The sequence below is a fragment of the Excalfactoria chinensis genome, chromosome 1 (assembly GCF_039878825.1).
Source record: "Excalfactoria chinensis isolate bCotChi1 chromosome 1, bCotChi1.hap2, whole genome shotgun sequence".
NCBI lineage: Eukaryota > Metazoa > Chordata > Aves > Galliformes > Phasianidae > Excalfactoria > Excalfactoria chinensis.
Window position 1 is genome coordinate 3,953,363 of NC_092825.1, and position 16,409 is coordinate 3,969,771.

Consider the following 16,409-nt stretch of genomic DNA (forward strand, 5'->3'; position numbering starts at 1 on the left):
ATAATCATAGAATCATAGAATTACTCAGGTTGGAAAAGACCTTGAAGATCATCAAGTCCAACCGCAGCCTAACCAGTAGCCTATCTCTTAAAAAACAACCACAAAACAATACCACAACAACAAACCTCTGCTAAATCATATCCCTGAGTACCACAATGTCCTAATGTATAGATATAATTCTGACTGTAGAGCTGAGTGCACATGACTGCATGTATACATACAGGCAAGCATACACACACAGAAACACATGAAACCTCAATATATGTATCTCTGCAGTTAAAAATAAAATTGATGTCATTGTAGTACTCTCATTATATGCACACACACAAACATAAAAGTTCAGCCACACTGGCATGTCTTTGGTTTAGGACGAATAGAAAATGATAATATTGAGACCTTGCTATACCAAGGGAATTATAATCCCCTTCTGCAGTCATGGTTGGGAAACGATTAATACACTGGTAGCATGTTTCCAGCCCTCTGCTTCCCAGCCAAGGCGTAGGGGGATCTGGAAGCTGGGGAGGGATTACTGCTGCCCAGTAGAGGGAATGGGATATGTGGAGGCAGGCTTTCAGTGCTGCCTTGAAGTACTTAATCCAGTGCAAGCAGCTGGAGAATGGTGGTGATTATCACTAGTGGGGTGTACCTAGGGGGGTCCGCGGCACTGATTGAACCTCAGTGAGGTAGGAGACAGGGGGAGTTTGGGGAATGGATGGGGAATCACTGGGGCTTTGAGGCTGAAGAGACAATAAGGAGCCCCATGGCATATTGCAGGCAAGGGAAATTGTTAAATTCAAGAATGGGATCTTAATTACAGCACTGTTTGTAGTATTTGTCCATGCAGTAAGCTGAGCACCTCTATGAAACCCCTGAACAGGTCAGACACATCCACGCTGTCTCAGCAAACTCAGACTGATTTTTACTGAGGTCCAAAGGTTTCTGCAAAAGGGAAGAATGAAGTGGTGGTGTTAGAAAAAAAAGGTCAAGCACACAACCAGTGGAAACCTGGCTCTGTGATGGCCCACCAGCTTCCACCTTGAGGTCAGCTCTTTCTAAGCACAATATTAAACCACATCTAGGCTAAGCATTAGCTTTACATTCTAACAGGTCAAAGAACACAGAGCATTTAGGATCTTTTGACTCTGTTCATCTCATAATTGGAGTTTCTGATCACTAAATCATAACCCAAGCAAGGACAGCTTCCTGCACCATCTAGGGAATGGTGGTATGCCCTGGCTGTGCCCTGGAAACAGATGCTGGCTGAGTTGGTGCCTAGGAATCAGATGTCTCTGTTGTCTCAAGGTGTGATTTTATCACAGCCCAAAGAAATGAGTGGCTAGACAGTGTGTGTTTGGGATGGGAAGCCACTAAGGAAGCAGAAATGGCATGTTTCGAGAAAAGAGACTGGTTGCTGAGTTTACTGCAGACTTTTTTTATCCAGTAAGATGCTATATATATGAAGAGAGAAAAAATTACATATTTGCGGTCTTCACTATCAAGGGGTCTGCTTCTGCTTTCTACCAGCCTCATCAGCAGGTTAAAAATATCTAAATCATAAAGTCCTGCCCTAGAGCAGGTGTACTTGCACTCCATTTTCCTTGCCATGAAAGTATAGAAATAGTAAGTAAAATTTTCCCACATTAGCAGTGTTTATTTCACTGTTGACCCAATGCCCAGGAAGAGAAGCTTCCTGCTGAAATCCTCACTGTTTTTATTGTGCAAAGTTTCTGCTTTTCAACATAGACTCCTTGCAAACCTTTGCAAACTTAGCTATGCTCTGTATTCAGGAGTATGTGACTTTTGCCAATGCAAATCCTGTTGTTTCTATGCACAAGTCACAGTGGGCTTGTTTAAGGAGATTTTTTTTATAAAGAGAAATGTTACTAGTGAGCTGGCTTTGCTTCAAATGCTGAATGATCCCTTTCTGATTCCTTCTTGTTTCTTCTTCCCTGAGGGATCAAGCCATTCTGTTTTCCCAAGAAAACACTGAATCACTGCTGTACAGTGTGGTGATACACATTATCTTCCAAGAACTTAGTATTATTTATATGTTCTAAGCCTGCTGATGATGAGGCAGAAGGAGCTAGAGAGAGAAGGAAAGAAGTAAAAGAATGGGCAGTAGAGGAAGATAAAGAAAGGTAGTGGTAGGAATAAACCTCAGTGGTAAGAAAGAATGCATGCATAGACTGAGATCAGGATGCATGGACTTCAGGAATTTGTGGTCTTTCCATCATAAAGTTGTTATGCTGCCTCTTGACACTGTTGAGCTCTGCCAGCTGCAGACATGCATGCAGCTGTCATGTGACATGGACAAGCCCACGTTACAAAGCAAAAGTGCAAAAAGTCTTGCTCTAGTCAACATTGTCTTGGAAGTAGCCATATAAGACTTGAGGCTTTCTTTGTTTTTAGGTTCTCCTTCCCTGTTGCAGACACCAACTGTGTATGACATACTTGTCACTTCCAGACCAGAAATGTACCCGTTCTAGACCTGTCAGGAAAAAGAAAGGGTCAGCTTTCTTCCAAACTATATCCTTGACATCAGAATGGCTGGGAGAAACCTCCATTGTCTCAGTAAAAGAATGATGACATATCATGGTTCTCTTGATACAGATAAGAAAGGATTACAAGAGGAAGGGGAAAAATAATTAATTGCTTCATATTGGAGTGATATCCTCAGCAAAGGCATTGGCTCAAAATTGACTGCAGATATTTCAAGGATTGTAAAGAGGGTTTATATCATTAATTTCTGTATATATATATGGATTAGATCTTCTTGGGGGTTGGAGACTGGCATTTTTAACATAAACGTCTCTTAAAGCAACTCCTGCCTCAGCCCCTATCAGAGTTTTCACACCGACATGTATGATAGTTCTAAATTCCAGGCTTTTCTGGGTTCTAATAAAACAGGGACTAATAGGAGTAAAAAGGGAGCTTTGAGATCTACTCTTCAAAAGTTACATGCAGAGTTAATTTCTTCTAACTTTAAAGACTTGAAGACAGAAATTGCTATTTCTCACCATAGGCTCTAAAGAAAACCTGGAGAGATAAATTGTAACTGTGTAGACACTTTCTTCTGGTGAGATAAGTCACATTCCTGAAGATTATAATGAACAAATTGCTGCTTGTTTAAGGCAAAAAAGTCTATATTTCTCTAGGTACAGTGTTTCTGCTGTGCTCCAAATGAGTCTTCGGGCATTGATTGGAGCCCTCTCAGGACCGTGGACATCTTTAGTATCTACTCATCTTTTCTGGGATGAGTGATGATGAAAGCAAAGAAACAGACAAGGCACCAAGGTCTTTGAATCACATCTCACTGTATTTAAACTACTAGAATATATGGTTGAGATAAGGAGCACAACCTTTGTTACTCCCTCTTAACAATCCTGTGTTGTCCAGGGGTTATGCCAAAGCCCATCAAGGAGATCATGAATTTTTCTATTGAAATCCTTATTCTGACCTGAATTCCACTTTCTCATGTATTGATGACTAAAGACTCCTAATGGGCTCAAATAGATAGGAATACATTCTTTATTTCTGTATAGTTCAGAGTCAAAACACTGTTTTCCCTCAGGAGGTGGCTGCTCTGTTGTCCATATATCCCATTTGAATGTAGTGTCATGTAGGCCTTCTTTGCCTGTGCCAGATATTTTTTTTCTGGCATCTCTTGCAGGCTATGGCTCAAAATAGCCAGGAAAACCAACAGCCAAGCAGAATTTTCAATCAGAGACAGAGACACAGAGTCCTTGTGGCTTTGCCAAATGTACCACATACAGGAGAGTAGAATAAAAGATGATAGATCCGTGATATAGCTCTCTCTTCTCTCTATGGATCTCACTCCCTTTCTTTTAACTGTGTTTCCTCCCATTGTTTCATCCTGGCATGATGAACACCCAAGTATGTCTTATCATCTCATTTTCTTTCACAGGATACATTTTGGGAAGCTGACACTCTTGAAGTTAGTTGAGGTCTTTTAGAAACCTCACATATATTGTTAGTATCATGCTCTAGTAGGGCATTTCAAAACCAAGTCAGCAAAAATATGAGAAAGTTTGTTTTTTTTTTTTTTTTTTTTTTACACTCTGATCAACAAAAGATAGAAAGACAGATCCAGGTCTGAACAGCGTTACCTTTTAACCAGTCCAATCCTCATCAAACAGTTTAAGGCTGAGCCTAGGGACTGCCCCATTTTGCAAGAGTAGCCCTTGTAAAAGAGAAAGATCTCAGCCTGTGATAACAAAGGCTGATTGATCACTGTAGGAGAGTTTCTGCTTTTCACATTCTGCAGGTTCTTAGTTGGCTGCACTCTTTGGCTGGGTATCTCCTCCCTATGAAAAATAACCTGAAGGTTAAATTATCTTTCCTTGCACAAGTTGTGGGGAGTAGAGAGCAGGAAGAAGTCTAAAAAATGATTCCCTTTGCTAAGATATGGGTGACAAAATAATCCTCAGGAGATCCATGAGATCAGAACTCAGCTAGAGTAATCCTCAGATGGCAAGTCCAACCCAAGCCAGTGGGTAGTACTGGACTGAGTGAGGGACCTGCAGCCATTTCCATGGTGGTATCTGAGCTACAGGCTGGAAATTATACAGTTTGCTAGGCCTTCTGATCTTCGCTCTGTTTTTCATTGATGTTAACAACCACATCAGAGCTAGCTGAGTTTTCAAATGACGTATCAGGCAATATTGTGACTGGTTTTCAACTTCTGTAGAATTCTACTCAGCTGCATTTGTTCCTACCAAGGGGGAATTTGGAGCTCTCAATCACACAGAGCTTCAGCCTTGGGATCCAAACTTAACTCTGAAGTCAGCAGTTTTACAGTCTCTTCTTTGGCTGTTGAAGTTCATAGAGCACATCTGATTTATACCAATATGGAGAATCTGGCATCTGTCTCCTTTTGGATTGAATGTCACTAGCCTAAGTCTGCATTTGGCCATTTTCACTTTCAAAAATTGACTGCAAAATGAAGAATCCTTGTCAGCTTTAGGACTGATGCTGTATGACTACAAGCACGTTTGTCATCTGTTTGCAAAGTGAAAATAAGCCTACAACTGTTGACAGTAAATGAAATAATATTTACATATTGCAGTCATACCTGCTTCCTGGTAAAGAGATCAGTGCATATGCATATTTCTTTTTGCAATAACACATTCATGCTGTATATCTTCACACAGAGAACAGTATTTGAAGTGAAACATTCATCTAGCTGTATAATTACTTGTATGATTTTCCATTTGCTTTCTGTTCTCTAATGGTTTATTACTAGTAGCCAATAGGCAAAAACAATCCAGAGGGTTACAAAACATCCCCATGTTCCAGGTCCATTCGAAGATACCTTGGTTATTAAAATTGCTGCCATTAATATCAGTGCTCAGAAATGGCTCTCAAAACTGACCCAGTTGCTTTGGGTCATGGAAGTACTCATGATAGAAGGCATTGCCTGCGACAGTATATTAGAGCTGGAAATAAGCATGGCAAAGACACAACCACCACATAACAGATCAGCACCAAAACTGCTGTGAGATGTTCTGCACCTTTCTCACCTTCCTTCTGGTTGCTCACTTTTTCATCCACTTTTACAGCCAAATTAGCTTTGGTGATATGGGTGAGTGTGAAAAAGGATGGGGTGGAGTCTGGCGTAATTCACATTACAGAAAACCTGTGTCACAGCAGTTTGATGGTCTGTGTTGGTTGCTTGCTTGCAATTAGCTCTGGCACAGCACAGGCACCACTGCACCTGCACTGGAATGTTAAGGCAGGTGGATCAGAGGAGTCATTTTCTGGTGTCGTCTCTTTCTTTTCAATGACCGTCTCTGCCCTGGAATTTAAGAGGCTGGAGAGTAGGTGAGATGGATCCATCCCTTCTATTGCTCTCAGCTGTATTTACCTTTAAATTAAAGGTAAATATGTTTTATCTTTCTGTTATGTAGCATCTTCCAAACTATATGTTTCCCAAATCACTTATATATCAATAACAATAAAAAAATAAGTATTAAAGTGTCTCCACTATTAAGATGTGTGTGATCTTGCAAAAGTACTGAAGATAGCAACCATGATTTAATAATTACTTTCCCTTCTTTCTATCTCCATAGACCTCAATCAACACAGAGCTGCTGAAAAAAAAACTTACAGCTATTTTTTCCCCCACGCAAAGGTATCTACATAGCAAACTCATTTGTCAGGCAAGTTCCTCTCTTGTCCCTCTAGCTGCCTTAGATTTTCACTCCAGTGAAGAATGCTGCTGAGTCAACTGGATACTTACCTCTGCCCACTCAAGTGTGGCTGCATTTCTCACTGCCTCTTACTCTGGCTGTCATGCAAATGGAGAGCAGCACAGTTACATCACCGGCACAGAACAGCAATGCTGCTCTTTATATCCATGTGGCTTTATTTGCTCTCAGTACCAAGAGTTATGTGTCCTCATGAAAAAATGTTTGATGTCAATCCTATGTAACCAGTCTGGACTGGCCACTGGTCAGGAGGAAGGGAAGGATGGCTTTCTAAATAGGAGCAAGGGTAGCAAAGTGGATTTCCTGGTAGGCAAGGCTAAAGGTAAAGCTAGGATTCAATTCCACCTAGTAGAACAGGTTTAAATGCCTTGTGCTGGCAATAAGGAAAAAGTGATTGCTGCATTGGCAGGATCTAACCATCCTGAGATGGTTGGAGTAATTCCAACAGCCTTTATCAGGTCCCACAACCATTACAGGCATCTCATTGACTAACTCAAAGATGCTGAAGGAAGACTCTCAATATAGATTATTTAGCAACCCTTTCTTGAGTCTGCTTCACTCACCTGATCATATGAGTGGTGTTGTGTTTAAAAAGAGAATGTCAGGAGGTTGTGCAGATGCTATGTTATGCAGGACTGGGAAGAGATCTAATCTCTTCTCTAGAAGACATCTCTGGCCACTTCTTTCAAGGCTTCAAATCCCTTTTAGATTTAGTTCTGGAGAATCTGTCATGTGAATGGAATGTGAGAGGTTGTGGATGCTCTGTTCCTGGAGGTGTTCAAGAGCAGGTTGGATAGAGCCCTGGGAAGCCTGGTCTAGTACTGGATCTGGAGGCTGGTGGCATTACCTGTTGCAGGGATTTGGAACCTGATGATCCTTGAGATCCCTTCCAGCTCAAGCCATTCTATGATTCTATGATTCTGTGATTCTGTGATGGCCAAGCCATACAAGGCTGCATATTTGAAGAGAAGTTGAGTCAGACTTTTTTCAAGTCCTGAACCACAGATACTGGAATTGATGATCTCAGGTGTCCTATGACAGACAGCTTGTCTTACACAGGCCTGTAAAAATAAGCAACCTTCTTCTGAGTGCTGCTGCTGAACAGCAGTTCTTCTTTTATCTCTCTGCCCTCTCCCACCTCCCCTTTTATACCTTTCCCTTTCCTTGATCCCTGAGGACCAAGTCAATCCCAACTCCTGTGCAGCTGAAGGAGTTAGGATTTGATTCCTTGCCTCCTGTAAATCTCAGAAGCTCCCTTCATTGGCCTTGTTTCTCTTCCAGGCTTTTGTATGGCTACCTACATCCACAGCACTGAGAGGGTGAAAAACTGGGCCACGTCTTCCCATCACATGAAGTGCAGCACACATGGTGTGCTCTGAAACAACTGCCTGGCTCTCTAATAGGTTTGCACAAGCATTTTATAAACCCAGGATGTTCCAGTTTCCTAGGAAGGTGGAGACTGAATGGACCAGAGAGGAATTCTCTTTCCTTTCTCCTCTAGGAGAAGTGATAAACAGAGAAGAAAAAGGACCTTCCTGAAGTTACATTGCAGCCCAAATCTTTATGCCACAGCCAGAAAACAAGCATTTGATATATTCTGCATTCATATTGACATATGAAATACCTTTGAGTCAGGTATGCTTGGTGTGTTCCTACAGCACCTGACACAATGCAGTCATATCCTGAATGAACAGTGATAATACACAAGCAATACTCAGTGATGGTATTGAGGTTAATGTGGATTGCTTTTCAGCTCTTGACCTTGTTATCTATGAATGACTCCACTTGTCACATGTACTTATCTAATATTTGAAATCAGTCAATTTCTGTCAAGAAGGAGGTTCATTATTAGGGAGAATTCCCTTTCTAGTGCATCTCAGTGGGCTCTGTCCTGAGTCATTCTGGATGCTCTTGTCAATCTCCAGGTGTGGGTCATCCACACTTGTTAAGTTGTTAAATTCATTGTATGATTGAAACGATCTTCCTGCAGAGAAGTGGCCCTCTGTTTCCTTTAACCATTGACTGTTTTTCTGGTTCATTTGTTACATTATTAGTCATAACACTAGCAGGAAATAAAACGTGTCAGAGAGCAAGTTGCACCACTTGTCTAGAAGGTGCTTTTTAAGAACAGCGTGACTCTCCACACATTTCTCTGAGCCTTTCCTATACAGCATCCTTTTTATGAACTCTCTCATAGTATCCAAGCTCACTATGCCCACAACTCATATCGTAGACTGATTGAAATTAAGCTTTAAGTAAGTTTTTATTTGTCATTTTGTTTTGAGAAGCAGAGTAAAAGAAAAATCCTGGAAAAAGGGAAAGGGAAGAGACTGCAATGGAGTCCCTTTGGAGCCACTCTGCAAACTTGTGTTTTAAATTTCCTTGCATTTGTGAAGCAAAAGTTCAGAACAAGTGTTGACTTTTCACCACCAGCTGGAAATGTTAGTAGTGATGGGTACCAAGGGCAATAAAATGTTGCCACCCAGAATTGAAGAGGGTACATCTGTGGCTGTCGGACTATTTCCATTCAGCCTTTAAACAGGCTTGCAGAGATTTGTGGATGTGTGTGTGAGGGCTTTTTCCTTATCAAAGACAATGTTTGTGATGTGTTTGTGGCTGGGTAATAATAGGCAGCACTGGTAAATGCTGTTTCACATTTTTTTTTAAGTGCATGTCTTCTAGTGGGTGATTCATCAGCTGCTGTTACAGAAGGTATGTTGGGAAGGTTGCAGCTGTGGGCTCAGACTGCAGTTTCTGTGTTGTTGCTAGGGATTTTGCATTAAATATCCCAATTCTCTGCACTCAAAACTAGGAAAAATTGACATTCTGACTTCCCATAAGAGAATGGAATACGTGATTCACAGTCCTTCTTCTGCAACATTAATCAGACCCTGTTTACAGGGAAAAGTGCCAAGGGGGGTTAGAGCCAAAGAGGTATGCTCAGAAAGCCAAATGGTGATGTCATTTGGGGCAAAATAGTAACAGCAAGCCACTTAACTGGATGGAATGGCTTATAGTGGAAGCAAATCACACTTAAATGATGGAGAAACATTAAGATTTCTTGGCTATTCTATTGACTAAGCTGATTTTACTGTGGGTTGTTTATGGAGAAGGATAACAGAGCCATCAGCTGGAGTGGTGAGAACTGAAAGTTCAAACCGGGCAGCTGAGTCCTGCAGATCTGCTGAGAGATGGAGGGCTGAAAAGTTCTGAGTTCATGTGCTGGGCTTTAAATTCCCAACAATTTCTGAGTTACATGGAGTTGGCTGGGGGGTCCTTTTTAAGATGTGCAATGCCCTGGTTTTTTTCTTGTGGTGGACCCTATTTGGATGTGGTTGACCCCTTGGAATGCTGCAGTGCAGCTACTGCATGTTAGAGATTGCTCCTCACACCATCTGCAACTTACATGGAAAAGGGGAGAGTTGTGATCAGCTTTTTACAGATGGAGAAAAAAGAGTAATCACAAGGGATTTCCTTGAGGCCATACAAGATAACAAAATCAACACACTTGGAAGAAGAACGTGACTTTCTTTAGCAAGACATAACAACTTCATATAAAACCTCTTACACACAGGCAACACAAATCATTTTGCAAGCTGAACAGAATGGTTATTAGAATATTTTTTGTCCTCTTTTCCATTAGATGCAGTGCTGAAGCTGAGCTTGTCAATGTTTTAAAAACCGTGGTAATACTCTCTGAGACTTAGGCAGGAAAATGTGAAGGCTGGTCCCCACCCACCCAATTCGAGGGACTTTCAGGTTATCTCCCTGACCTTCAACTGTCTGTTGTCTTCTGGAGCATCTTTCTTGAAAAGTGATTCCTGTCCACATACAGAGTTCTAGAAAAGAGATTTAGAAAAATGGTGTAGAAAATTTGAGAATCTCATATACACATGGCATGGAGATATTAGGGCAAGTGAGGAGCAAACTGTTACATTCATGGGTTCCACTTGTACCCAGAAAGCTGAGGTTCCCTTCTCAAGCTCAGGATATATTGATTATTGCATCAGAAAACTGCAAGAATGACCATGGTCCCTCTGCCTCTTTGATGATACACCTTTCATAGCAATTTCAGGTTTGAAGTTGCAAGCAGAACTTAATGGTTCTCACAGCATCCCTTACATTTTTACTGCTTTTTTTTTTTTTTTCTTTTTTTTTTTTTTTTTGTCCTTTTTTTACAGTTATGAAGTTATGACAGAAGATCTTTCTCTTCCCAAGCAGTGTCTCTCCATGCCACTGATGTAATTTCAGGGTTGTCAGACAAAAATATTACAAGCATAATTTAGCAGATGACTAAATATCGTATTTCTGCCCTTAATCCAAGTAATGTTTTCAGACATGTGAGGCATTTTTAAACACCACATATTGTCTTGTTAAATACTGCATTATCCTGAGACACTGTATCAAAATTATTAAGCTGTGGGAAACCCAGACAGATAAAGAAGGGAAGCTGGTTGATTGGACAATTTGAAGTTCACTATTCAAAGTCTGATCTGTGGTTTAATCTTGGTCGTATGGGGAGAGAGAACAAATAGCAAGCCAGCCAGAATTTGGGATGACATGATATTATATATATATGATGTTATATATCTACTGTTTGCCTGCCTTGGCTCTGAGGACTGATTAGAACACAGAATCAAGAATCCAAAACAAACCATAGGGCTCTGCTGGGAAGAGAAAGATGTTAGCATACATCATCCACTACAAAGCTATAGCTCCAGTAACTAACCCAGCGTGAGTATGTTTCTTCACATGAGATTGACCACTGGTGGTGTAGTAGAAGTTGAAAATGCTGTGAATGGTGTGTTTAGTACCAATTGTGGAAGATGGTTCTTTATACCTCAGTGGCTAATTAAGGATTTCCTCTGTGGTAAATCTGTAAGAAATGTATAGACTCCTTATCAGGTAGACTAATAAGACAATAATGATAGAAATAATGAATAAATGAAAGAGAAAAACACAGAAAAGGAGATAGTGTATGGGCTGTCTGAGTACACTGAATGCCTCAGGAGTACTCCTATGGGAAACTTACAGTGGGACAGGAGACTTGTGTCCTATTCAAACTCTGCCACGAACTTCTTATATTTGTTTGGTCTCGTTATTAAATTTTTTCTAACTTCAGTTTGTCCTTGATTCATGGCACAAGAAAATGGTGGATGAATAAATCTAGGGCATTTAGAGCTTGGGTAGCACAACATACCTTGATGAAATCCTTCAGTTACTTAGCTTTACTTTGGTGAAGACAGTGATCTACACAAGCTGATGAACTGGCTCCTCCTTTTTTAGTCAACACACAAGCATCCAGCAACATTCAAGTCTCTATTGCAAGCATTTCATAAGTTTAAGGAAGTTCCTGTTTTCATCTTTTGCTATAATCAGTGTTACAATGAATACAAACAATAACCAGAACAATTGTGGTCATCAATGGAACTATTGGTGAAGAATACAGGGCTTTCCTGCTTAGACACAACTATCAAGAGGATTGTTTACTTAGCTTGACCGTCCTTTTATAGTTACCAACAGGAAATGTTTGCAATGTTTGTGTAAGAGGGAGACTTCAAATTATCCCACATGTTCTCTTCAAAGGGATGTGAGAACAGAATGTATGTTTTAAATCAAACCTCACAGCCCTTTTTTCACCTTATAAGAGTGAGAACATCTGGTTTTGATGGACTTGTCAACCTGTTCTCCATATTTTTTTACGGCACCAGTTTATCACATTTTTACTTTCAAATGGAAAAGCTTTGGATGAAAACCCACTTTTTGTTTTTGATACCTCCTGAGTTGCTTTAAACATCAGTAGACAGTGTGATAAAGCTAACTTGACTCATAACCTCCAGTAATCAAATGCCATGCTGAAGATTAATACACCTTCTACAGTGTTGCAGGGGTGGGTGAAGTGGGATTAACTGGGTGGAGAAGATGCCCCTTGATTGTCCAGAAGCAAGCACATGTGAAAACACAGTTTTAGTCAGCTGCACAAGTGTAGTACAAAGAATACACTGAGTTGCTGACAGTCTAATCTGGATGTCTTTTTTTAATTGATAAAATACCCTTGCAAACATAAATTAGGGACTAGTTTTGTTTAGGTCTTGGTTCTCATCATGGACAATTTTACCACAGATGAATCACAGTTAAAAAATTGTCCCAGTCTTCGCCTTTCAAACAACAGGCTTTTATTATTTAAGGCTTCAGAATTACCTTTTAATGTCATTTAACAAATGGTTGGTGAGATGAAAGTTATTGCAATGTAGATAATTGATATTATTTATGAACAGTAAAGCTTTAAGTCCTTTTAGCTGACCACATATAAATAAGCAAAGATCAGTCTACACATATAACTATTCACTTGTTATGTAAGGCAGCTTAAGATCTGAATCCCACTAGGACTGAGAGCTATTTAATCCACAGTGGGAAGAGAGGCAGAGAGAGAGATCAGGGGACTTGCCCAAAGTCACACAGGAAGTCTGTGGTAGAACCAGGATATGAACGTAGATTTCCTGAGCCTCCATTTGCTGCATTAACCACAAGCTCTTCCTTCCTCCCTTGTTTGGGAGAAATGACAAGTTGTCTTCAGTATGAGAGGTGCCCTGCAGGGAACTCAGCTCCAAGGTGCTTCTTTGTGTATGCAGAACAAGTGATGTCCTTGCACAGCAACATGTTCCTGTGAATATGTATGTGTTTGTACCAAAACAACAACAACAACAACAACAAAAGATAATAAATCACCCATTAATCTACTACTTTCTCCTTGGCACAGTATTTTGGTGGTGCAGGGTAGCTGTGTGATTTGGACATGCCTATGAAGACTGTAGAAACTGTTAGGTGATGTTACCTATCTACCTGCAGATGGGCATCTATTCTGTGGATCTGAGATGAATATCAGGGGGCCAGTTTAAGGGAGAGAGATGATGGACAGGTTAAGTAAGTTGGAGTGTTACATAAATAGCACAAGGTGAAGGTGCTGATGTCTTCACCCCTGTTGTACCTGTTGCTAGATATGGGACATGGAAAAATAATTTAGATATTAACTTGTGATTTTGTGAAGAAATCCATTACTTGATCAGCTAATTCCTTTCTTTCCGCGTATGGCAGAAATTAGAACTTCTTCCAGCAAATGAGTAGAAAAGGGTTCAGCAGTATGGAAAACAAGAGCTACAAAATGGCCATGCTGGATGAGTGGTTTGGATGTCAGAGGGTATGGACGTTACTCCAGCACTTCATTGTGTGAAACTCTGCCTCCCTTATCAACAGGTTAAGTAACGTAAGTGAGACCAGGACCTCCTTTAGTTTATGCTGCTGATTGCTCATTCATGCAACTACATTTCCAAGGGAGACATTCTTTTCCCCTGGGATTTTATGTCATAGCCTTATAGAATAAGCAGGAAGATATAATCAACAACTTGTTCCTTCTCTCTACTTGTTTAATCAAACCACCATTCATAGGAGAGACTTTTTATGTCACAAATATGTTTACAAAAGTATTATGTTGCCAATGGTTTCAACTTCAATTATAAAGGACAATGAAGTCACATGGTATTTTCTTGTTCTGGTTAAAATAAAAGGGCACTCCCAAGGAAGTTTTTGTGGTTGTTTTTTGTGGTCATTTATTTCTCTTCCTACCATATTGTCCCAACACTAGTGAAGAGATCAGAGAGAGACCACATGCCATTCATTCCCCAGGCATAGTGGTGATAATTGTCAACATCTCATCTCCAGATTAATACAGGCAAGGACCCAGTTGCTCTTGGACTATTGTGCTGAGCATAGGATTTTTGGCTCATGGGGAAAACAGAACCTTCCCCATCTCACCACAGTATCAGTGTTCCCCATCTATCCCTGTTTGGAACAAGTGGGAATGCATGTGGTAACCAACCATATGGATAGGATATTCCTTCAAAAGAAACACTGACTGAAGAAGAATGCAGTTTACCAGCAAAGGGAGTAGTAAGATGCAATCACCCAGCCTAACCTCAGGCAGAATGAGAGCAAGGGAGATAGTCTAATGGAGTCATGGAAGATCCACTGCTTTTGTTTCACTGATCTACCACTAACTGGTCCTGAATAAGATGTTTTTATCTGAAATCCTGAGACCAGTTCTTCTGCTCAGTTAATGATAAGGTCCTTGATTCAGTCTTATATGCTTAGCATATTCTAAAAAGTGTGAGCAAGGAAGCTATAGAGGGTGTTTGAAGAGATTTTGAGGGTGGGAAGAATATCAGGCATCCTGTTAAAAATTAATCTCTAGGGCTTTGGCAATACAGTGTGAGCATAACTGCAGTGTTTTCCAGATAGTTATCTGTCTCACAGGCACACCCCATTATTACAATTCTTACTGAGCTAACAAAGATGAATCCGGATACATGGAAAAATATTTTTGAAAGTGCATCCTCTTCCAGCCACAAGTTTTTCCTACTTTGTTCAAAAGTAGTTTGCTATATTTTTGCTTTCCTTATTTTGTTTTTTTCTGTAAATACATTACAATTATTTCTTGAGAATTTTAGTGTATTTGAGAGCTGATTTGAGTCTGAAGTTTAATTTCATTTTAATTTGCTTCAGGTGATTGTGATTCTGCGGGGGTTCAGAGGAGCAAAATCCTTCCCAGCGTAAGAGCAGAACAAGTCCAGGATCACTTCACACGGCTGAACATGTACAAGACTGTGGGGCTGGATGATATGCATCCCAGGATCCTGCAGGAGTTGGCTGATGTGGCTGCTGAGCTGCTCTCCATCATATCTGAAACATCATGGCTGTCAGGTGAAGTCTCTGGTGACTAGAAAAAGGAAAACCACTCCCATTTTTAAAGAAGGAAGAAAGGAAAACATGGGGAAATACAGGCCGGTATGCCTTATGGCTGCACATGAGAAGATCATCATGGAGGAGATGCTAAGGCATATGTAAGGTAAAGAGGTGATCTGAGTCAGCCAGCATGGCTTCACCAAGTGCAGATTGTACCTCACGAATCTGGTGGCCTTCTATGAAGGAATGATGGCATTGGTGGACAAAGGAAGGGCTGTGAATTTGTGCAAGGCCTTTGAGATAGTCTGGCACCATATCCTTATCTCTAAATTGGAGAGATATGGATTTGAAAGGTAGACTGTTAAATGGATAAAGAATTGGCTGATGGTACTAGCCAGAAGGTTGTTTTCAATAGCTCTGCATTCAGATGGAAGCCAGTCAAGAGCGATGTCACACAGGGGTCTATCTTGGGGCTGTTGCTTTTCAACATCTTTGTCAAGGACTTAGACTATGGGATTGAGTGTACTCTCAGCAAGTTTGCTGTGACACTCAACTAAGTGGTACAGTCAGGGCAGTAGAAGGAAGGGACACCATTCAGAGGGACGTAGGCATTCTTGAGAAATGGGCCCACTTTTCAAGCATTTTTGCATTTGTCATTAACTATGATACTTACAGAATTTGGCCAGAGTGTCACAGATGCATATCCTGTGACACTGAACACACGGGTGGTAAATACTGATCAGTATGCATATACTGATAGTATGCATATTCAGCTTTTAAACAAATGCAGAAGGATGAACAACGATTGACTATTTAGGAAAGATGAAATCTAGACTTTCTTGTGTTAGGAAAAGAAGGTGAAAATCTAAAAGCTTGCTTGTGTGTTGTGTCAGTATAGAACTAGCTTGACTGTGGGTTACATTTATGCAAATTCCCATGAACCCATCTGCACTAAGCACAACAGAAATCCTGATACCACAGCATGAGAAACAGGAACTTTTACAGGTGAGATATTTCACTTGAGACCTCAGTGTCTCAGGCTTTCATTTAATTCTCCCGAATTTCAAAGCAGGGCTGTAGCTAGAAAAAGCTCCTTTTTTTTGTGGATGAGTATGGTCAACTATTGGCTCTGAGACAGCATGCTGCTCATGAGTAGCTGAGAAATTCCATCATGAAGGGCTGTGATATTTGATGGCTGTGATTTGTAGTTGGATGGGAGTAGAATAAGGGATGTTGAGTAATCAGAAACTTCAGGTTTGAAGGACACTAGATGATAGGTAGCTGTGCCCAGCGTTCATGGGTGAGCATTTTAGACATCTAAAACTGTTTTATTTAAGTTGAGGCAGTCACAGTGGATCAGTAGTAATTTTAGTTCAGATGAATCCTATTTGTTGAAATCATTTGTATTTTTAGCTAGAGCTACACAGCATAGCGTGGAAATTT